Source organism: Lutra lutra, chromosome 13, assembly GCF_902655055.1.
Source record: "Lutra lutra chromosome 13, mLutLut1.2, whole genome shotgun sequence".
NCBI lineage: Eukaryota > Metazoa > Chordata > Mammalia > Carnivora > Mustelidae > Lutra > Lutra lutra.
The window spans coordinates 31428813-31453905 of NC_062290.1; the positions used below are offsets into that span (position 1 = coordinate 31428813).

At 37.6% G+C, this 25093-nt stretch overlaps 1 long non-coding RNA gene and 1 other non-coding gene across 3 annotated transcripts in view; one reads left to right on the forward strand and one right to left on the reverse strand.

Moving 5' to 3' along the window:
• Window positions 1–1216: 1216 nt before the first annotated feature.
• The window catches only part of LOC125083182 (uncharacterized), a 46645-nt gene continuing 22768 nt past the window's right edge, over window positions 1217–25093 (reverse strand). Inside the window, exons 2-4 of one of the 2 annotated variants that reach the window (XR_007122198.1) lie at window positions 12893–13053; window positions 9390–9922; window positions 1217–1597 (exon numbers count right to left, since the gene is read on the reverse strand). This is a non-coding gene — a long non-coding RNA (uncharacterized LOC125083182). Of the gene's footprint in view, window positions 1639–9389; window positions 9923–12892; window positions 13054–25093 lie in introns of both variants that reach the window. The other variant, XR_007122199.1, reaches the window with a different exon arrangement.
• Window positions 18857–18964, forward strand: LOC125084140 (U6 spliceosomal RNA). The gene has a single exon (XR_007122499.1). It is a non-coding gene; the product is annotated as a U6 spliceosomal RNA (small nuclear RNA).

The window sequence follows — 25093 nt, forward strand, 5'->3', positions numbered from 1 at the left end:
TTTTTCTCTTTCTAACCACCCTTTAATCCCCAATTTTAGTGTTTAAAATGTTTCTGTTTTTATCATTTTACCATTAAATACAACCTATAACTTGATTTGTCAGTTGTAAATGATATACCTGGTCTCTCAGCTTTTAAAGACCAGAAAATCAATATATTTACATTGTATTAGTTATGTTACATATTCACCTTTCATGTTATATTGGATCTTTTCTTTGTAAATTCCCAAAATTTACTTTAAAAATTTCCATCTGTAATGATAACTTTGGATTTAATTTCTCTTGGATACCTTCTGCTAGTACTCAATAACTCATCTGAGTGGCTCCCCTTTAGAGGTTCTTCCTCTAATAACCATAGATTTTCTCCTTCCAATTTGAAGATCACATCTGGTTTTCTAACACAGTACTGTATAAATGAAAAAATATTTAGGATTTGGATCAGCTGCATAGATTTCAGTAATTTTGATTGCAAAGGAAACTGTAGTTTCAGGAGCTGCATATTGATTATGTTCATCTGAGGTGCTCATTTTTGAAGATGTGACAAAAGAATGAATCTCCTTAAATCCCTAAAACTCGGGACTAAATAATATTAAATTCCAAAAATGGCCCAGGTGCATTGGGTTTTATAAAAGCGGTAAGGACTTCCACTTTACTTCCTCATATCAAAAAAGTAGAAAACCATACAAAATGGGAAGATAGGAGTGCAAGACAGGAACTCTTAGGAAAAAAGGAAACAAGTTATCTGAACACCAGTTTCACCAGAGTTTCAAAATTTTCTATGCTACAGCATAGTAAAAAGAAACAAACAAACAAAAAAAGCCTTGCAGCCTCAGTAAGTTGAGGAGACAGTGTTAAGAGTTTAGAATGCTGAGACAATTAGAATTTGCCAGACAAAATACTGGAGAGGAAAGAGCTGTATTAAGCAAGAGCCATGAGATCAGCAGAAAGGTCTCTGTAAGTCTCTGGCTGACTATGGGCTTGTGAATGCGTGTAAGAAAACTACTCAATGTTGGAGAAAGAACTACTGGGAGGGAGTAGAGTGGAAAGTCACCAAAGTATACATAGAAGAGGGAAGTTTGTTATCTTACCAGGGGATTTAGTGTAATAACCTGAAAGATTCTACATCGGTACAGGAGTAAAATTAGCCCTAAACTAGAAGGTGCTCGGAATAAAAAAAAAAACAACAAAGCTTAAAAGTAAACCTTGAAAGGATCAAACTAATTTCAAATAGCTTAATTTTATTCCAGAGAAAGCTCTAAAATATTTTAAAACACCAGAAATATAGTACCCAACAATGTAAAATCCACAACAACTAGCATCCAATAAAAAAATTACAAAGTATGCTAAGAAGAAGGCACATATGATCTTTAACCAGGAGAAAATTGAGCTAGTAGAAATAGAACAGGATATGACACATGATAAATGTAGCAATCATGAACAAACAGGATTGCATTCCTGAGGCAGTGACATGGCCAGGTCTGCTCACGTACTGTGATGAAGTGGCTTTAGTTCTCTAGGATTACATGTCTGTACAGGGCCCAGGTGCTTCCATTCTTCCCGAGTGAACTCTGCAGTAACATCCTGGAATGACAGTGCTGCCTGTAACAGCACATTCCTGATCAGTCTGAAGTGTTTAGAAACTGGTAACATGACAAATAGCTTCAAAAACTCATATAATGATTACTGTTGAAAGTTTAAAACAAAATATTATAAAATAAATAAAATATAAAATGTTATTAAAGTCCTAACTCTGTCTTATACTCTGGGGTATCATACAATTAGTACAAATATTATTCTCATGCCCTAATTCATTTGTATATATTTCTAAAATATGTACATATGCCACCAATTAGTATGCTACTGATAAAACTTGGTATCTTTTTAAAGACAAAGTCATTATAAACAGGCTTCCTATAATCATTTCCTATATACCAATGACTCATCATGAGCATTCTGTAGGATACACACACCCTAACTCCAAGTCCTCTGCTGGAATACAGTTCAAAACTAAAATGAGATAGCACCTCACACCTGTCAGAATGATTAAAAATCAAGAACACAAGAAACATCAGGAGTTGGTGAAGATGAATCAATAAAGAGATAAAGGAATCAATAAAGAGATACATTTAAGGAGAGCGTACTCAGAGCCAGATTTGCATTTCAGAAGCATATATTTATATTCAAATGATTCCTAACAGAGGTACCAAGGCAATTCAACAGGGAAACTATGTACTTCTCAACAAATGGTACTATAACTTTTAAACATATATAAGAGAAAAAAAGTGAAATGCTTGTGACCATATTAGCCAAATATTTCTTAGATAAGACAAAAGAAAGTATAAGTCATTGTTATGGACTGAATTGTGTCACCTATGTATGCTGAAGCCCCAACACTCAATGTGACTGTCTTTGGAGGTAGGGACTTTAAGAAGGTAAATAAGGTTAAATGAGGTAATAAAGGTGGGGTCCTGATCTGATAGAACTGATGGCCTTATAAGAATAGGAAGAGGCACCAGGGAACTCTCTTTGTTTCTGTGTGTACACAGAGGAAAGGCTATGTGAGGACACAGTGAGAAGGAGGCCCTCTGTAAGCCAGAAATAAAGGTCACACCAGAAACCAATGTTGATCATATCTTGTCCTTGGACTTCTGTTGTTTAACCTACCTTGTCTGTAGTATTTTGTTATGGCAGCCTGAGTAGACTAACATACTCATAAAAGAAAAATATTTTAAAGACTACCAAAATTGATAAATTTAAAACCTCTGTTCTTTTTCTCTTTAAGATTTTATTTGAAGTCCAGTTAGTTAATATAGTGTAATATTAGTTTTAGGTGTACAAATTAGTGGCTCAACACTTACTTACAACACCTGGTGCTCATCACAACAACTGCACTCCTTAATCTCCATCACATATTTCATCCATAACCCCACCCACCTCCCCTGTGGTAACCATCAGTTTGTTTTCTATAATTAAGAGTTTGTTTCTTGTTTTCCCTCTCTCTCTTTTTTCCCTATGGTCTTTTGTTTCTTTAAATTCCACATATGAGGGAAATAATATGATATTTATCTTTCACTGACTGAATTATTTCACTTAGCATAATACTCCCTAGCTCCAACCATGTCATTGCAAATGGAAAGATTTCATTCTTTTTTTATGGCAGAGTAATATTCCTGTGTGTGTGTGTGTGTGTGTGTGTGTGTGTGTGTGTGTGTACCACAGCTGCTTTATCCATTCATCTGTTGATGGACGTTTAGACTGTTTCCATAATTTGGCTGCTATAATATCAAGATGCATGTGTTTCTTTGACATAATATTTTTTTATTCTTTGGGGGAAATACCTAGTAATCCAACTGTTGGATCTTAAAGTAGTTCTATTTTTAGCTTTTTGAGGAACCTCCATACTGTTTTTGAGTGGTTGCACCAGTTTGCGATTCCAACAATGATGCAGGAGCGTTCCCCTTTCACCATATCTTCACCAACTCCTGATGTTTCTTGTGTTCTTGATTTTTAGTCATTCTGACAGGTGTGAGGTGCTATCTCATTTTAGTTTTGATCTGTATTCCAGATGATGAATAGTGTTGAACATCTTTTCATGTATCTGTTGGCCATCTGGATGTCTTCTTTGGAAAAATGTCTATTCATGTCTTCTGCCCATTTTTTTTTTAAATTTTAATTAATTTTTTAAATCAACATATAATGTACTATTTGCTTCAGGGGTACACATTTCATAGCACTCACCATAGCACATACCTTCCCCAATGTCCATAACCCAGCCACCCTATCCCTACCCCTCCCACCCCTCAGCAACCCTCAGTTTGTTTTGTGATATTAAGAGTCTCTTATGGTTTGTCTCCCTCCTGATCCCATCTTGTTTCATTTTTTCTTTTCCTATCCCCCAACCCCCCCACCCTGCCTCTCAAATTCCTCATATTAGAGAGGCCATATTATAACAGTCTTTCTCTGATTGACTTATTTTGCTCAGCATAATATCCTCTAGTTCCACCCACATCATTGCAACTGGCAAGATTTCATTTTTTTGATGGCTGCATAGTATTCCATTGTGTGTGTGTGTGTGTGTGTGTGTGTGTGTTTATAAATATACACACCACATCTTCTTTATCCATTCTGTGGATGGACATCTAGGTTCTTTCCAGTTTGGTTATTATGGACATTGTTGCTATAAACATTCAGGTGGACATGCCCTTTCAGATCACTATATTTGTATCTTTAGGGTAAATACCCAGAAATGTGATTACTGGGTCATAGGGTAGCTCTATTTTCAACTTTTTGAGGGACCTCCATACTGTTTTCCAGAATGGCTGCACCAGCTTGCATTCACACCAATGAAACTTGCATCCTCACCAACATCTGTCATTTCCTGACTTGTTAATTTTAGCCATTCTGACTGATGTGAGGTGGTATCTCATTGTGGTTTTTATTTGTATTTCCCTGATGCCGAGTGACATGAAGCACTTTTTCATGTGTCTGTTATTCTGCCCATTTCTTAATTGGATTATTTGTTTTTTGGGCATTGAGTTGTGTAAGTTCTTTATGTATCTTGGATGCTAACCCTTTATCAGATAGGTCATTTGCAAATATCTTTTCTTATTCTGTAGGTTGTCTTTTATTTTTGTTGATTGTTTCCCTTGCTGTGCAGAATATTTTTATTTTGATGAAGTCTCAATAGTTTATTTTTGTTTTTGTTTCCCTTGCCTCAGGAGACATATCTGGAAAGATGTTGCTACAGCTAATGTCAAAGAGGTTACTGCCTGTGTTCTTCTCTAGGATTTTAAGTTTCATGTCTCACATTTAGTTCTTTAATATATTTTGAATTTATGTCTATGTGCGGTGTAAGAAAGTGGTCCAGTTTCATTCTTTTGTCTGTTGCTGCCCAGTATTCCCAACACCATTTGTTGAAGAGACTGTCTTTTTTCCATTAGATATTCTTTCCTGTTTTGTCCAAGATTAGTTGACCATATAGTTCTTGGGTCCATTTCTGGGTTCTCCATTCTGTTCTGTTGATCTATGTGTCTATTTTTATGCCAGTACCATACTGTCATGATGACTACAGCTTTGTAATATAGCTTGATATCTGGAATCATGATGCTTCCAGTTTTCTTTTCTTTTTCAGGACTACTTTGGCTATTCAGGGTTTTTGTGATTCCACACAAATTTTAGGGTTGTTTGTTCTAGCTCTGTGAAAAATTCTGGTGGTATTTTGATAGGAATTGTATTAAATGTGTAGACTGCTTTGAGTAGTATAGATATTTTAACAATGTTTTTTCTTCTTCCAACCCATGAGCATGGAGTTTTTCCCATTTATGTGTGTCCTCCTCAATTTCTTTCATAAGTTTTCTGCAGTTTTCAGAGTACAGACCTTTTACCTCTTTGGTTCAATTAATTCTTAGGTGTCTTATTGGTTTTGGTGCAGTTTTAAATGGGATTGATTCCTTGATTTCTTTTTCAGATGCTTCATTATTGGTGTATAGAAATGCAACAGATTTCTATACATTGATCTCATATCCTGCCACTTTGTGAGTTATATGAGTTCTAGCAATTTTTTGGTGAATTCTTTTGGGTTTTCTACATAGAGTATTATGTCATCTGCAAATAGTGAAAGTTTGACTTCTTCCTTGCCAATTTGGATGTCTTTTATTTCTTTGTGCTGTCTGATTGCTGAGGCTAAGACTTGCAGTACTCTGCTAAATAACAATGGTGAGAGTGGACATCTCTGTCTTGATCCTGACTACAGAGGAAAAGCTCTCATTTTCCTCATTGAGGATGATATTAGCTGTGGGTCTTTAGTATATGGCCTTTATGATGTTGAGATATGTTCCATCTATTCCTACTTTGCTGAGGTTTTTTTTTTAATAGAATTTTTTTTAAGATTTTATTTATTTATTTGAAAGACAGAGATTACAAGTAGGCAGAAAGGCAGGCAGAGAGAGAGGAAGGGAAGCAGGTTCCCTGCTGAGCAGAGAGCCCAGTGCGATGCAGGGCTCGATCACAGGACCCTGGGATCATGACCTGAGCTGAAGGCAGAGGCTTTAACCCACTGAGCCACCAAGGCGCCCCGCTGAGGGTTTTTAATCAAGAATGGATGCTGTATTTTCTCAAGTGGATCTATTGAAAGAATCATATGGTTCTTATCTTTTCTTTTATTGATGTGGTGTATTATGTTAATGGATTTGTGAATTCCTGGCCTGCAGCCCAGGAATAAATACCACTTGATAATGGGGAATAATTTTTTTAACGTACTATTGGACTCACTTTTCTGTTGAGAATTTTTGCACCCAATTTCATCAGGAATATTGGCCTGTAATTCTCCTTTTTAGTAGGTCTTTGGCTTTGGGATCAACTTAATGCTGGCCTTTAGAATGAGTTTAGAAGTTTTCCTTCCATTTGTATTTTTTTAGAATAGTTTGAGAAGAATAGATACTAACTCTTCTTTAAATGTCTGGTAGAAATCCCCTGTGAAGCCATCTGGCCCTGGACTTTTTCTCTTGGGAGATTTTTGATTACTGATCCAATTTCTTTGTTAGTTTTGGGTCTGTTCAGTTTCTCTTTCTCTTCCTGTTTCAGTTTTGGTAGTTTGTATGTTTCTAGGAATTTGTCAATTTCTTCCAGATTGCCCAGTTTGTTGGCATTTAATTTTTCATAATATTCTCTTATATTTATTTATATTTCTGTGGTGTTGGTTGTGTTCTCTCTTCTTTCATTCGTGATTTTATCTGTTTGGGCCCTTTCTATTTTCTTTTTGGTAAGTGTGGCTGGGAGTTTATTAATTTTATTAATTCTTTCCAAGAACCAGCTCTTAGTTTTGTTGATCTGTTCTACTTGTTTATTTTTGGTTTTTGTTGTTGTTGTTGTTCCTATGTCATTTTATTTCTGGCCTAATCTTTATTATTTTCTTTCTTCTGCTGGATTTAGACTTTATTTACTGCTCCTTTTCTAGCTCCTTTAGGTGAAAGCTTAGTTTGTATATTTGAGATTTTTCTTGTTTTGTTTTGTTTTGTTTTTGTTTTTTAAGGTAGACCTGTATTGCAATATATTTCTCTCTTAGGACTGCCTTTGCTGCATCTCAAAGCTTAGAGTGTCATGTTTTCATTTTCATTTGCTTCCATGTATTTTTAAAAAAAATTCTTCTTCAATTTCCCAGTTAACCCATTCATTCATTAGTAGGATGTTCTTTAACCTCCATGTATTTGTGGTCTTTCCAAATTTTTTCTTGTAGTTGACTTCAAGTTTCATAACATTGTGGTCTGAAAATATGCATGGTAAGATCTCACTCTTTTTGTTCTTGATAATGGCTGATTTGTGATCCAGTATATGATATTCTGGAGAATGTTCCATGTGCACTTGAGAAGAATGTATATTCTGCTGCTTTAAGATGAAATGTTCTGAATATATCTCTTAAGTCCATTGGGTCCAATGTGTCATTTAAAGCTATTTTTCCTTGTTGATTTTATGCCTGGATGATCTGTCCATTGCTGTAAGTGGGGTGTTAAAGTCTCACGACTACTGTTACTGTATTATTATCAATGAGTTTCCTTATATTTGTTAAAAATTGAATTGTATGTTGGATGCTCCCAAGTTGGTGGCATAAGTGTTTGCAATTGTTAGATCATCTTAATGGGTAGATGACTTATCTATGATATAATGTCCTTCTTCATTTCTTGTTACAGTCTTTGGTTTAAAATTTAGTTTGTCTGATATAGGTATGGTTACTCCAGCTTTCCTTTATTGTTCAGTGACATGACAGATGGTTCTTCATCTTCTCACTTTCAATCAGGAAATGTCTATAGGACTAAAATGAGTCTCTTGTAGGCAGCATATAGATGGGTCTCATGCTTTTTGTCTATTCTGATACCCTATTTCTCTTGATTGGAATACTTAGTCCATTTACATTCAAAGTGATTATAGAAAGATATGAATTTAGTGCCATTGTGTTAACCTGTAAAGTTGCTGTTTTTTGTGATGTTCTCTGTTCCTTTCTGGTCTTTGTTATTTTTGGTCATTTCCCCCCATACAGAGCCCCTTTAATATTGCTTGCAGAACTGGTTTAGTGATCACAGACTCCTTTGGTTTTTGTTTATCTGGCAAATTATTTCTCCTTCTATTCGGAATGACAGCCTTGCTGGATAAAATATTCTTGGCTGCATATTTTTTCTATTCAGCATGTTGCATATACCATGCCCCTTTTTTTCTGGCCTGCCATGTTTTCTGGACAGATCTGCTGTGAACCTGATCTGTCTTCCCTTGTTGGTTAAGGACTCTTTTTCCCTTGCTGATTTCAGGATTCTTTCCTTGACTCTATGAATTTGACTATGACATGTCCTGGTGATGTCTGGATTTTTTTTTAATTTAATGGGAGTTGTCTGTGGTTCTTGGATTTTGATATCTGTTTCCTTCCACAGATTAGGGAAGTTTTTAGCTATAATTTGCTCAAATAAACTTTTTGCTCCCTTTTCCCTTTCTTCCACTTCCAAGACATGATACAAATGTTATTATGTTTAAGGAGACACTGAATTTCCTAGATTTATATTCATGATCCAGTACCTTTCTTTCCCTCTTTTTTTCAGCTTCATTATTTTCCATAATTTTATCTTCTATATCACTGATTTGTTCCTCTGCTTCATCCTTCCTCCTGCATTTAGTTTTGCATCTTGGTTATAAGAAATTTTAATTTCATCCTGACTAGATTTTCTCTTATCTCTTCAGTAAGGGATTCTCTAGTGTCTTCTATGTTTTTCTCAAGCCCAGCTAGTATCCCTATGATTTCTGTTTAAAATTCTGGTTCAGATATCTCACTATATCTGTATTGGTTAAATCCCTGCCTATGACTTCTTCCTGTTTTTTCTTTTGCAGTGAATTCTTCCATTTTGTCATTTTGTTTGAGTCACTGTTTCTTGTGTGTGATTGTTAGGAAGGTCTGTTGTATTCCTGCTCCTGAGAATAATGTCTATATTACAAAAAAGGAGAAAAAAGGAAATAGTAATAATAATAGTAAATAGTAATAGTAATAATAAAATAATAGTAATAGTAAAAAAAGAAATAGTAATAAATAGGAAATTAGATCCTCTATCTCCTGGGGCTGAAGATTTGCAGCACACTGTGATCAGTGAATGGTTTGCACTGGTGTTCTGGGGCTGGGGACTGCTGAGCTGATTCTCAGGTAGACTTGCCTTAGTGGAGATGCACCTGAAGGGTGCAGGGGGTGAAGGTTGGTGTAAGTGTCTCCGGCCTCCACGAGGGGCCCTGTTTTGCTCAGTAAAGTTGGCCAGTGCTGATGGGAAGGAGGGAAATTACATTGCCTGCTCTTTTGTCCCTGAGGGTGGGAATTTGCTCTCGCCAGTCTTTAGGATGCCCTCATAGAATAGCAAACACTCACCTTTCTTGCATCTCCACTTTCCACTAGATCCCTGACTTCTCCCTGTCTGAGCTGTCCACCTGCCAGGCAGCAGAGTAGTCCTGTGTTTTATCTCAGGTAGGTGCTAGGTTTCAAAACTCCAAATTTTAGAGATCCATGAGATGGGACCCACACTGATCATCTGGGGGAGGGTCTTGCCATGCTTTTGCCATTTGCCAGCGTGTCTCAGAAATCGATTGGGCAGATATGAGGATGATCTGGCTGCGAAATCTGTCACTGCATTGATTGCCAGGGTTGATTTGGCTGATCTGGCTGGCTAGGTGGATGTCCTCTTCCTCCCTCACCACTCCATGTCCATGTCTCCTTAAGCTGCATACTCCATTGACGATGACAACTTCCTCCTCTGGTTCTTTTTTTAAGTGTATAGGAGTAGTTGTGCTGCTAGAACCTCCAAACAAGCTCTCAAGGCCCATTTGTAGGAAAATGTACGGTAGTCAAGCTTCCGAGACTCCAGACACATTCAAATGAGGGGCTGCATGTGGCAGTCTGCCTTTCTTTAAAATAGAGAAAAGAGAAAAGAAAAGAAGAAAAGAAAGAAAGAAATCAATTGGGCAATCAAGCAGTTGTTTGGAGTTTATGAGTTTATGGTAAAGGGCAGCAAAAAGCCAGCACCAAGTCTTGAAGCCCCCAGGGGGTGTCTTTGTTCCTATGCTAGGATAAGGGCAGCCCAACGGCTCCTGTGGGGTCTTTTGTTCCCTGTTTCTCCCCATGTGACGGAGGGGATCCTCAGACCATGCTGCCCTCTCCTGTGTCTCCACCCTCCTTTCCCACCAGAGCACCACCAAGACTGCCAGACTCGACCCTGGTGATGGCAGGGACCTCCGAACTTCAGATTTTGCACTCCACTGCTTATAAAAAAATTCCAGTTTAAAAAACGCCCCAAATTTGCAGTTTAACCCTTCTCCTTTTCCCAGTCAATGGTTTTGGGGAAGAGTTTTTCTTGTACAATCCCCTGCACAGTGATTCTCTCTCTCTCTCTCTCTCTCTTTTTCTCCTGCTCCCCTCTCTGTGATCAAGGTTCCTTTCCCTTTGCAGCACCCACAGTTCTTCTCTCCACCAAATCAACCCTCCACAGCTCCTACCTTCTGTGATGTGACTGTTTTTCAACTCCTAATTGTGCAGTTTTGCTCTCTCAGTCCTCAAATCAATTTATTGGCTGTTCAAAATGACTTTTTATCTAGCTGTGTTTGAGGCATGAGGCAAGCTTGGATCCCTCTACTCCTCTGCCATCTTAACTCCTCCCCTTTCTTTTCTTTTTGGTCATTCTGACTAGGGGTTTATAAATTTTATTAATTTTTTCAAAGAACTAGCTCCTGGTTTCATTGATCTGTTCTACTGCTTGTTGTTTGTTTGTTTCTATATCATTTATTTCTGCTCTAATCTTTATTACTCCCTTCCTACTGCTGGCTTCAGTCTTCATTTTTTGGTGTGTGTGTGTGTGTGTGTGTGTGTTGTGGTTCTTTTAAATTTTGTTTTAGGTTTTTTGGTTCCTTTAGGTGTATTTGAGATTTTTCTAGCTTCTTAAGGTAGAAACCTCAGCTCTTTGAAAAACACTGTTAAGAATATGAAAAAAACCTAAGTTGAGGGAAAATATCTACAAATCATTTATCTTAGGAAAAATTTTTATAAAATATATATAGCTCTTCAAATCAATAAAAATAACTTTTTTTTTCCAGGTGAAAATTTTTAAATGGGATAAAGATCAAACAGATACTTCATCAAAAAGGAACAGATGAAGGCATCTGGGTGACTCATTTGATTGATGGCCTTGATGAAATTCTTGAACCTAGGTGAGGTTCAGTGGGGTGAGGTTCAGAGCTGACGGCTAAGAAAGAATTCTTAAGACATCTTTGGTGCAAAAAGGTGGTTTATTAGAGCACGGGGACAGGACCCGTGGGCAGACGGAGATGCTGCCCCGTTATCCTGAGGAGTGGCTGATTATATATGCAGGAGTTGGGTAGGTGAGGACAAAGGGGGTGATGTTAGTCTCTAAGGAATTTTGGAAGCAAAGTCTCCAGGACCTTGAAGGGCTAGCTATTGTTGGGAGAAAGGTTATTTATTACTAGTGGTAAAAATCTTCTTGTGAGACCCTTTAGATGTATATCAGTGGGCCATAGGCTTGGGAATGATTCTCGACACTATCTTGGAGATCTAGAGATAAAGTTTCACATTTCTCCTATCAAGTGTCCTTGTTAGTGAGATTTGGGTTTAGAAGAAATTTAACTTTATTTAGGGCTTGAGGAACTGAGTTATTTGCCTCTGGAAATTGTGCTATTGTTAGATAGCTTCTTTGTTGTAAATCTCTAGGACATTGGTAAACCAAGGGAGACTCCTGTCTTGCAGGACTGTGATCTCTGCAAGTTTGCTTTTCCTTTAGGGCAGCCAGGGGTGCCTGAGGAATGTCACACATATTACCGAGGGGAGTCGGTGGAGAGGGGGTGCAAGGTGCCAGCTTTTGCTTTGTCCTCAGCCAGCCTCCTGCTCCCTCATCAGCCTGACTCTTGATTTTGGTTCATGATCTTGGGGTTGTGAGATCAAGCCCCATGTTAGACTCTGCTCACCACAGAGTCTGCTTGTCCCTCTCCCTCTTCTTTTCCTCCCACTCTTTCTCTCTCTCTCAAATAAAGAAAATTTTTAAAAAGGAAACAGAAAACATACAAAACATACAAAAACATAATCATTATTAGACATTAGGAAAATCAAATTAAAACTAAAATGAGATACCATTGTAAACTAATATAATGGCTCAAATAAAAAAACCTCTTATCACTAAATGCTGGTGAAGATGCAGAGCAATTAGAATGTTCACACACGCTAATAATAGAAATGAAAACTGGGACAGCCACTTTGCAAAAGTTTGACAGTTTCTTATTAAGTTAAATATACACTTATTATGAGATTGAGCAATCCCATTCATTCCTTTGCATTAACTCAAGAGGATGAAGACATATGTCAACACATAGAAGCCTGCATATAAATATTTATGGCTGGAAATAATCCAAATCCAAATATGTTATCAATTGGTGAACAGATAAATCAACTGTGGAATAGCCATACAAAAGATCCCTACTCTTCAATAAGTCAACTGAGAAATGGACCTGAAACCAAATGAACGGCACCATCTTTGATTTGAAGATCTATCAAATAGGTGGCTCTGGACATTTCACCGACAATTTCAGGACCAATTTCTCTAAAGTTTTAAGTGTGTCAGAAGTAGATGAGCATGGAAACTCTTTATGAACCATCACTGTGAAATTCCATGAGGTAAGGAAACATAACTAGTATCACCTGCAGTGATCACTTTACAGATCACATGCATCTGTAAAGCATAGGGCCATTTAGGGAAAGTGGATATAGAATTTCTTTCCTCTTCCTGGTTAAGGGTAGTCCCAGACCTTACCCTCATGACTGTCCAATGAAGTTGCCTTTCCTGAGAAAACTACTCCCAGGTCACCCCAGCTTACCTTGCTCTTCTCAAGGCTAGCCCAGAGTCCCCATTGTCACACTGTATTGTGGCTTCTGAATATTGTGGAATCACCGAGTCTGGCTCATTCTTGATGGGGGATCAGGAAATGCTTCTGGCTGTGCAGACCTTTGTGGGCTCTTCTGTCTTTGCTCTGAAACTCTGGAGAGAGGCCTAAGGTAAAGGGGTGCTCTCTTGCAGGGAAGACATTCCTATCTAGAATTCCCTTGCTTTCTGCTTCATAAAAGGTGCTTTGCTTTAAAATGAAATTTCCCAGAAACTGGGGCCTGGGCCCCAGGGAACCAATTTTAAAGCCACAAAGCTGACCCTCTTGGAAGTTACTATAATCCCAGACTAAAAATATAGCCTGCCAGTGCATCAGGGGGCTAGGAGGTTCTGTTTGACTCAAGGGAGCTAAGGAGAACCCAGAAATCCCAGAATACACTTGACACATGGTAGATTCTATCTACATTTACTTCCCATTATATCCTTGGTGATTTGGGGACAGGTCACTCTTTTAGGTGTTCTGAAGGTTACAGTGCTGGTTTTAAGCAAGAGTGATAGTTACACAAAGCCAGAGGTTGGAAGTAAAGCACACCTGCCCTTGAGTCCAAACTCACTCACTGCTAGCTTGTTACCTGGGCACATCACTCCACCAACCTGAGCTTCGGCTGTTATTTTTAATGCAAATGGTTATTCCAACATTGTAGAATGGTTAGAGTGGTTGTGAGATTTACATAAGTAACCCAATAAAAGGAACAATGTGTCTTCTAAATATAACAATAGTTGTCACTTACTCAGGGCTTAATATCCTGAACTAGTCTATTTAATTTACAACTTAGATTTATCTAACCACTTTCAAAACAACACCATGGAGCAATCATTATTCATATTCTCATTGTCAGCTGAGAAACCTCTTAACCCAGTTTACTTTTCTAGCCCCTGCTTTCAGGTAATAGCTGGAATTTACTGGGTCTTTCTGGCTCCAGAACTTGGGTTCCACCACAGACCTACCACTACTGCTTTCTGGCATGCTCACAGTCTGTAATATAAATGCGCTTTTCCTACCTTACAACTCAGCAATCACACTAGTGGGCATTTACCCTAAAGATACAAATGTAGTGATCTGAAGGGGCATGTGAACCCCAATGTTTATAACAGCAATGTCCACAACAGCTAAACTATGGAAAGAGCCTAGATGTCCATCCACAGATGAATGGATAAAGAAGATGTGGTATATGTACAATGGAATACTATGCAGCCATCAAAAGAAATGAAATCATGCCATTTGCAATGACGTGGATTGAACTAGAGGGTATTACGCTGAGCGAAATAAATTGATCAGAGAAAGACAATTATCATATGATCTCTCTGATATGAGGAATTTGAGAGGCAGGGTGGGGGGCTTGGGGGATAGGAAAGGAAAAAATGAAACAAGATGGGATCTGGAGGGAGACAAACCAAAGGAGACTCTTAATCTCACAAAACAAACTGAGGTTTGCTGGGGGGTGGGAGGGTAGGGATAGGGTGGCTGGGTGATGGACATTGGGGAGGGTATGTGCTGTGGTGAGTGCTGTGAAATGTGCAAGCCTGATGATTCAAAGACCTGTACCCTGGGGAAAATAATACATTATATGTTAATAAAAATAATTTTTAAAAAATTCACTTTCCCTTCCTGCCACCAACAGGGGCTTTTCTCAGGTTGTGCTGCAGGTGGATCCAGACAAGCTCCTCGCACTTCTGGCCTGCATTGAGCACCTGCTCCTGACATGGCCTTTGCCCTACCTGCACCTGGGAAACTGGGAGGTCCCTAAGACTTCCTGCTCCTGCCCTCTGGGTCACAAGCTCACTCCTCTCAGAAGTTCACAGGCAGAACCATCTTGCAGGATAAGCCAGCCAGATTCAAGATCACATTTTCCATATGCCTCCACACCTCGATGTTACTTTGCAGTTTCTTCCTTATTAGATGGTTGGAAGATGTCCTCCATAGTCTCTCCTGCCCAAGTTCTCTCAGTCCCTATTGTTAGGGACTATGTGTTAGTGGTTAAATTTGAACTTAACTGAGAAATACAAGGTGTGGTCCTCCATCAAACCCCAATGGGAAAAACAACTATTGCCAAGGACATTGGGAACAATTTGGGAAATTTGAATGTGGACTGGCAGTTAGGAATATTAATGTACATTTTTACAGTTGTTAAGTGGAATTATATTGGAAAATTTATTGATTTTATAAAGATATGGATAGTGCCACATTTAGCACTGAAATTATCATTGTTAATTTACTTTAGGCAATTTCAGCAAAAACCAAGCAAATATCACAAAAGGTTAAGTAAGTTTTCTTAAATCAAGGGCATGGCTGGCTATATATGGATGTTTATTTTACCATTTTCTATTTTCTATGTTTTTCAAATTTTTGGAATACAAAAAAAAGGGGGATTCTATCTCCATCAATGAGCCTTTTTTTTTTTTTTTTTTTTTAGGTTTTGTTGTTGTTGTTTGTTTGTTTCAAGCTGCCCAGAGAAGTCAAGATACAAGTATCTCTTGGGAATAAGGTTGTGAAATGTTAATAACACACTTGAATATAGAGCACAACGGCACTGTAAAGGAAAGTATCTGTGACCAACAGAGTTTATCCCAGGAATGGAAGAAAAAAAAGTAAATTTCAAAAATATGTAAAATACAAAAGTACACATAGTACAACATAAGAAAATGGTTATCAAGCAAAACACATTTCCCAGAGATGATCCTGCTTAAATCATATAAGTATCTTGTTGATTTTTTTTTAACCAAATTAGGGAGATATAGGTATAATATTACAGGAACATCTTTTTACTGAATTACATATACTGAGCATGTATCTGGTTACCATTATTTCACAATTCCAATAGTTTCTTTTATGACAATGATTTTAAAAATTGGATCCTACTCATAGGGGGTAAAAAGGAATAGAGTCTTCAACAAGTTACTGAAATCTGTATGAACACAAGTGTAAAGCTATACTTTTCCTAGGAAACACTCGTCCACACTCACCCAATACCATTTATGACCCCGCCCGGCCAGCGCCTTTCTTAGCCTCCTCCTTGTGCAGTGATGCGAGTGTGGACTTGAAGCTGCTGGGCCAGCAGATGGGACAGTGGGCAGAGCTCTGCAGGTGGTGACAAGCTCTCTCAGCTTCTCCCCAGCACCAATGCAGCCTCTTCTTGATGCATCCTTGCAGCCTCGCTCCCTGACCTTTGCTGTGTCCACCTCAGTCCTGAGTGTTGGCACATCCCTCCGCCTTGCTCTCCAGAGTCCAGGGGAGTCCTTCCACCTAGCTCTTCCCCAGCGCCTTTGGTGGCGTGGGTCTAGGTGCGTCCTCCCGCCTCAAAATGGAGGGTGAGGACGTTTTTCCCCCACCCCTGTGTCCTAGGCCAACGTGAAGGAGTCTGGGTTTACTCCAGTTGCAAAAGGAATATTCTATATTGTATAGTTCTCAAGGGTCATGGATACGCCCCCTTAATCAGACTGAGTTTTTTATCTTTGCAAAAATGGACCATGATTTGTGTCCTGTGGGCTCTTTCTGGGAAGGTTAAAAAAAAAGTTATTTTCCATAAACGATGTAATTGGTTTATTAATAATCAAATACCCTTCTTTTTCAATTAAACACAGCTTTCTGGGGGCTCCTGGGTGACTCAGTTGGTTAAGGCTGTGCCTTTCGCTCAGGTCATGATTCTCAGGGTTCTGGGATTGAGGTGGGGGCAACTCAGCAGGGAGTCTGCTTGACTCTTTCCATCTGCGCTCCCCTCAGCTCGCTCTCTCTGTCTCTTAAATAAATAAAGTCTTTAAAATAAATATTTTTTCAATTAACATATTTTTCATGAAGAGAGAAGCATTCTTCAAATTTAAATTCAATTAGCCAACATATAGTAAGCACATCATTGTTTCAGATGTTGCATTCAATAACTTATTAGTTGCGTATAACAAATAAGTAAATGCAGCTTTCTGGATAAAAATCCTTGAACCTGTAAATGCAAAAGCTAAATGTGACAGTATAAGAAATGGTCAACCCAAGTACATTTATTTGTTTTGTAGTATGCTTTGTAACTTGATATTTTATTGCCCTAATGCTCTGTGCTGAACAGGACTATTATTTTTTAAACACTTGAGTTACATCTATTTATCTTTTAAATGTAAATATATTTAAATGTTTCTTTTAAAAATGTAAATACATGCTCAAATTGACCAAAATACAGCAGTGATGATTGGATACTGAAAGCTAGCTCCCTCCTCTCTATCTTATCTTCCAAATAAAACCAGTATTAATTGATGCTTAACTCTAGACTTTATGCTAAAACTAACAATGCATTTTTCAAAAAATGTGGTTACTGCTTATTTACAACTTGTTTTTATACTTAAAGTTATCTCCTGATCCAGTTATCTGGTCAGGTTTTGTAGAATTAAATCATTCTTTTCTTCATTGTAGGGGCATATAAGTTTATTTACTCAACTATTTAATCAATCTCTTTGGGACTGATGTTCAGCTTGTCTCCAATTTTCACTATTATAAATAATACATAGCAAACATCATTGTTCATACATCTTTTGCATATATATGTGATTATTTCTTTGGCACAAATGCCTAAATGGTAGATTGCCCAGTTAAAATGTGTACATGTTAAACATTTGAAAAATGCAAACAAGTAGTCTTCAGAAAAGCTAAACAAGCTTTCACTGTTTCTTCACATCTATTTTAACATCTATTTTAACACCAGATACCATGCATTTTTGAAGACTGATTATTAATGATGCTTAGGAAATTAGAAATGTCTTAAAGGAGGGAAAGTGGATGAAACACATATTCATTCAACAAACATTTATTGAAAATGTGTGGGGTGACAGACCTCATTCTAGATGCTGGGTTAATTAGCAGTAAAAATTTCCACTCCTGTGCAGTTTATGATCAGGGTTGCTGTGGTCAATTAAGAAACAATGGGATACTTAAGTATACCTAATAAAAAACATGGGCAGGGTTGGTGTGTCCAGTCATCTGACTAGTGATGGTAGGGAGCCATTATCACCAAAAGAACTACCATGGAGGCAGGAAGTATTACTATAACCTGGAAGAAAATACTGCACCAAGGCGACCTGTGGCCTTATGAAGAGGAACAGTATAATGGCCAATTCATGGCTCAGCATAAGGAGCCAAATGTATAAATACCCAAACTTCATTTGCTTTCCACTTTCTCATCTCTTATTCCCTAATGTGCATTTATACCCCTGTACTCTGTGTCATTCTTGGAAGTGCATCCACATAGTCTCCAACAGAGCTCCTTATTAATTTTCCTGTATTATTTTTTCCTAACTCCGAGATACCAATCAACTCACTGAAACATTGGTCGTGATTTAGTATGACTTTTTTTTTTTTAAAGAATTTATTTATTTGACAGAGAGAGATCACAAGTAGGCAGAGAGAGGGAAGCAGGCTCCCCGCTGAGCAGAGAACCTGATGCGGGGCTCGATCCCAGAACCCTGAGATCATGCCCCCAGCCGAAGGCAGAGGCTTAAACCACTGAGTCACCCAGGTGCTCCTAGTATGACTTAAAAAAAAAAAAAGATTTTATTGAGGGGCACCTGGGTGGCTCAGTCGGTTGAGCATCTGCCTTTGGCTCAGGTCATGATCCCAAAGTCCTGGTATCAAGCCCCACATCTGGCTCCTGCTTCTCCCTCTCCTTTTCTCTCTCTGTCTCAAATAAATAAAATTTTAAAAATCTTTAAAAAATTAATTAATTTATTTATTTGTCAGAGAAAGAGCACAAGCCGTAGGAGTGGTAGACAGAGGGAGAAGCAGGTTTCCCACTGAGCACGGAGCCCAACGCAGGACTTGATTCCAGGACCCTGGGATCATGACCTGAGCTGAAGGCAGATGTCCAAATGACTGAGCTACTCAGGCATCCTTGAATCAGTATGATTCAATGTATCTCCTTCTGTGCTCACTTTGGCAGCACATGTACTAAAAATGAAATAATACACAAGAAGATTAGCATTGCTCCTGTGCAAGGATGACACAAAAATTCATGAAACATTCCATATGTAAAACAAAACTAAAAACAGCACATGTTTCCTTCCATACAAACTGGACAACAAAATATACCTCTCAAAACTCTGCCTGTGGGGAGAATTTTCCTGTAACAGAGTTTTTCAGGGTCACCAATGAATGGGGCTGTAATGCAGCAACGATTCACTTCCAGATGATGTTACCACACCTTGCAGACATATTTATAAACCAAGGAGGGTGCTTTTTCCTCCTCTGGAAATGAAACATGTATATAGTGGACTTCCCATGAGGCTCTAAGGTGCATGGAGGGTCATGTGTTGAGGCAGTAGGAATATACCCCATGTGAATATGAACCATTTGCTTATACAGTTTGCTTGTACCTCTTAAATCTACCATTCCATTTAACAAAGGAAGAGCCTGGTACACATCCAATATTTTGATTCAGTGAAATACATTATCATGTTCATGATAGATATTTTGGGTCACATAGTCACTTGCTATCCCTTGTTAGGGAGTTTAGTCTCTTTGGGGACCCAGCAGCAAATCAGAATCTGCTTTTCAAATGGAAGATAGTTATCATGAAGTTAAGGCATACCTTACTTCAAAACTTAAGTTGTATTGAGTCTTCCAGTCTATGAACCTGGCATGCCTCTCCATTTATTTAGGTCACTGATATTTTAATCAGCATTTTGAGTTTTTTGCCATACAGATCTTGCATATATTTTGTGAGATTTGTTCTAATTTTTGGAACAATTGTAAACAGTACTACATTTAAAATTTTCAATTTTTTTTTTTACTAATTTATAGAAGTATGATTGATATTTGTGTGTTGACCTTGTATTCTGTGATCTTGCTAAACTCATTTAATACTTTTAGGAATGTTTGGTAGATTCCTTGGGATTTTCCATGTAGACAATCATATACTCTGCAAATAAGGATAGATTTGTTTCTTCCTTTCCAACCTATATGCCTTTTGTTTTGTTTTGTTTTCTTGCATTATTTAAATGGCCAGGACTCTGTACTGTGTAAATTGTTTTAGGGAGAGTGGACACTCTTGCCTGGGTCTTAATTTTAGGGGGAAAACATTAGGACTCCAGTTATTAAGTGTTCCATTAGCTTTAGTAATTTTGTGATTTTTTATCAGATTGAGGAAGTTTCCTTTTATGTCTAGTTTGCTTGGAATTGTTATTATGAATGGATGTTGGATTTGGTCAAGTGCTTTTTCCGCATCCATTGAACTGCTTTTTCTTCTTTAGCCTGTCAAAATTGTAGATTACTTTGACTTATTTTCATATATTGAGCCAGCCTTGCATTTGTGGTATAAACCATATCTGGTTGTAGTAATCTTTCTATGTATTTATGGATATGATTTACTTATATTTTATGAAAACTTGTGTGTTTTGTTCATAAGGAAAATTGGACTGCTGTTTTCTCTTTTGGTACTGTCTTTGTTTGACCTTGATATTGGCCTTTTAAAAACAGCTGGGGCACCTGGGTGACTCAGTAGGTTGAGCATCTACCTGCCTTCAGCTCAGGTCATGATCCTATGCGTCCTAGGATTGAGTCCCATGTTGGGCTCCCTGCTCAGTGGGAAGTCTTCTCCTCCCTCTCTCTCTCCTTCTGTTTTTCCTCTCTCTCTCTCAAATAAATAAATAAAATATTTAAAAAAATAATTTTCATTATTAAAATTAAAATTATAATTATATATAGTTTTATGTAATTATAAAATTATAATTATTGAAATATAATTATTTTAAAAAAATAAAATAAGCTGGGAAGTGTTCCCTCCATTTTTGTTTTCTGGAAGAGTTTGTTGAATTGGTTTTATTTCATCTTTTCCCTCCCAGCTCTGAGTATACATATACATTGTAAAATAATCATCACAATCAAGTTAATTAAGATATCTGTCACCTCACATAGTTATTGTTTTTCCCTTCCTCTCCTCTCCTTTCCTTTCTTTCCCTTCACTTCCCTTCCCTTCCCTTTTTCCTTTCCTTTCCTCTCTTTTCTCTTTTTTTTCTTCTTTATTTCTCTCTTTCTTTCTTCCAGTGAGAACACTTAAAATTTACTCTCATATCAGATTTTAAGTACACAGTACAGTATTGTTAGCTATAGTCACATTGCTGTACATTAGATCTCCAGAACTCACCCATCTTGGATAACTGAAACTTTGCACCCCTTAATGCCTGCAAGCTCTGTAGTTAGAAATCCTCCTTTATTCCTGATGTTGGTAAACTGCATCTTCCCTTTATAATTGTCAATCTTGCTAGAAGTTTATTAATTTTATTTATCATTCCAAAAAACCAAAACTTTTAGTTTGAATTTCTCTTTTGGTTTGCGGTTTTAATTTTATGGACTCCTTATTGTTATCATTCTCTTTCTTCTTCTAGCTTTCTGTTTATTTTGCCCTTCTTTTACTGTTTTCATATGGTGGAAGCTTACATTGTGGATTTGAGACTTTTTCTTTTCTAACATAAACCTTAACTTATTCTGATAATATATTATTAGAGATCTAAAAATAATAAGAAAAATCACATTAAAAGTGTTCAAGATTTCATTAGCCAACTATTTGATGTTTATGTCAAAAATAAGTGAAAAATAGGTTAAAAAAGGGACCTAAATTCAGGTAAATAAGTCAATTTGTGTTTTAAGATTCTACATATTTGTGTGAAAGGATTTTATAGGTTATGAGAAAGGTGATTAGATTTCAAGTTTATTTTTAAAGATTTTATTTATTTATTTATTTGACAGTGAGAGAGGGAACACAAGCAGGGGGAGTAGGAGTGGGGGAAATAGGTTTCTTGCTGAGCAGGGAGCTTGATGTGGTGCTCCATCCCAGGACCCTGGGATCATGACCTGAGCATAAGGCAGAAACTTAACGACTGAGCCACTCAGGTGCCCCGAGATTTAAGTTTTTAAAAATAAAAACTAATTAGGGCACCTGGGTGACTCATTCAGTTCAGTGTTTGACTCTTGATTTCAGCTCAGATCATGATCTCAGAATCATGAGATCGAGCCTTGCATCAGGCTCAGCACTGGGTGTGGAGCCTGCTTAAGATTCTCTCTCTCCCACTCCCTCTGCCCTTTGCCACTCTATCAAAAAAAAAAATTAAATTAAATTAAATTTTAAAATTGAAAAAGTAAATAAAAAATAAAAATAAAAACTGCTTGTAGAGTTATTGGACTTTAGTTATTTGGACTTTTGTCATATTCAACTATTATTATATAATAAAGTCATATTGGTAGCCTTTTCCAGTATATTTTTCATTATTTACTTATGCAAATTTCATACGATAAATTCCTTTTAAGCTTGAGCACTAACAGAAAATTGGGGATTTCTTTCTTTCTTTTTTTTTTAAAGATTTTATTTATTGACTGAGAGAGAGACAGCGAGAGAGGGAATGGGGGTGGGGTGTGTGGAAGAGGGAGAAGCAAGCTTCTTGCTGAGCAGGGAGCCCAATGCAGGGCTCCATCCTAGGACCTGGAATCATGACTTGAGCTGAAGGCAGACAATGAGTGAACCACCCAGGCACCCCAAAATTGGGCATTTCTAAAAGAAGTGTAGGCTTCCTTTAATCAAGGATTTTGAATTATCCTTTGGTTCTCAATTACAGAGATTATATTAATTCCTTGATGAGCATATTGCTATTTCATTTTAAAAGATGATTTTCATGACTTATTTTAGTTTCTATTTCTTGTAAACTATGGAATCACCAAGCCTCTGATTGAAAAAAAATTTCACAAAAACATCAGTTAAGAAGGAAACAATCTTTTGTTCTCAATCATGTGGCCAGACTTTTATGTTTATGTTTTAACTGCATACATATTTATTTTTATTATGTGTCACTATGAAATGGCAATGCCATTATAAAAATTTTAAATTCAGGATGCCTGGATGACTCAGTTGGTTAAACATCTGCTTTTGACTCAGGTCATGATCCCAGGGTCCTGGGACCTAGTCCTGCATTAGGCTCCTTGCTCAGTAGGGAGCCTGCTTCTCTCTCTGCCTGCCACTCTACCTGCTCATGCCCTCTCTCTTTCTCTCTCTGACAAATAAATAAATAAAATCTTAAAAAAAAAAAAGTTTAAATTTGAAAAACTCATCTCATTCTTACATACTTGTTGTCCCAAAAGTCTAGCTGAAGTTTTTCCTTTACCGTAATTATAATCACTGAACTTGTAAGGTGGAGGGCTTAAATTAGTCATTGACTCAATACGAGAATTCTCTCTTCTGTTTGGATAGACTATGGACACTTGTGATGCCACTTCAACCATTAAGGAACAATGCAGAGAACACCACACTGGTTGTCCTGAGAAGAATGGACATTAGGAGATGAAAAATGGAAAGAGGGATAGGATTCTGAGAATATGACAACAGTGACAGCAAAGTTGTTTAATTGGTCTGAATTGTCACATTAAAAAAAGGTAGAGCAACTAAATGTCAAAACAAGGCTAAATATTTTTTATTAAAGATATTTATTTATTTATTTATTTATTTGACAGAGAGAGATCACAAGTAGATGGAGAGGCAGGCAGAGAGGAGAGAGAGGGAAGCAGGCTTCTTGCTGAGCAGAGAGCCCGATGTGGGACTCGATCCCAGGACCCTGAGATCATGACCTGAGCTGAAGGCAGCGGCTTAACCCACTGAGCCACCCAGGCGCCCCAAAACAAGGCTAAATATTAAACATCAGGAACAAATTTACAAAAATACAAAGATGATAAAAATATCTCCACAAGTCCCAAAATATGGGTTGTGTTGTGGAAACAAACCCCCTGCCTCCTAATGGTCTGTGCAAGGAAGAAGCAAGGAAAACAATGAAATGGGACAATTGGAGAATAGCAGCTCTAAAAGGAGGTTTGTTGTCTCTAGTACCACCTGGGTATAAGGGGGCCTTATACTTAGGATAAGGTGCCACACTGAAAAGAAATTGCTTATAGTGGAAGCAGGACAGGGACAAAAGAGATGATAGAAAGAGAAGATTTAGACTAATGTGAGAAAGGAGAATAAAGGCAGGGCACTTCAGAAAGCAAAGCCACAATATTTTGAGCTTTATACACAAGAGAGAAAGTAGTGTTGGGAGGGTTAGGATTCTATACTTATCTAGAAGTAGATAAGTCTTTTATCTCCCTACCTCAAGGATAGTGTTAATGGAATCAAGTATTGAGCTGAGGTTCCCTCCCACACCATGGCCATGAAACTTCACAAGCCCGTAAAAGGCAGAACTAGCTAGACATTAACACTCCTGCCCTTGCTATCAAAACCCACTGGGGAGCTGACCTTCTGCCTTATCTGGCATCAGTGAGGCAGAGGAGAGTGGTGCAAGTAAGGGTAGTTGAAATCTGCTTTTCCTCTACCCTCATGTGAGCAGGGCCTAGTGAAGAACTAACCATCCATCCCACCTACTGACAGTAACAAAGTGGGGTCAGTCAGCCTTCTTAGCACATTTTCCCACCTTGGAAGCAGTGGAACCAAGCTGTGAACTGCTCATACAACCCTCTCAGAGGTCACAGGTGTTGTGAGTCAGTGGACTTTTGCCAGGAAGGTGACAATGAGGTGAAGAGGGACCTGAGCTTTCACCCCACCCATCTACAACAAAACAGTGTGAGTCAGTGCCCTATTTTAGCCAGGAAGTTTTAGAGGACTCTGACAGGAAGCTAGCCCTTGCTAGCCCTAATTCTCCTAGCTCTTGCACTATATCTATTAAAAAAGATTAAAAAGATCCACAGTTTAATATAATACACAAAATATCTAAGAGTAAAAAAGCACTCATTATACCCATCACAGCAGAAATGAGAAAAAGACAATGAATAGACACAAACATCAAGATAAATTAGATACTAGAGTTATCTGACAAGGGTTTTTAAGAAGCCATTATAATGCTTCAACAAGCAACAAAAATTTTTTGGAAACAAATAAAAAAATAGAAAATCTGATGAAAGAAAGAAATTATAAAGACAGTAAATGCAAATTAGAGAACTGAAAAATATAATAATCAAAATGAAAAATGTGTTGTATAAGTTAAATAGTAGAGGTGACATAACAGAAGACAGATTCTGACTATCTGAAGACAGATCAATAGAATTTACCCAATGCAAGCAACAAAAAAAAAAAAGACTAAAAAAAAAAAAATGACAACATCTCAAGGACCCTTAAGGCAAAAACAAAAG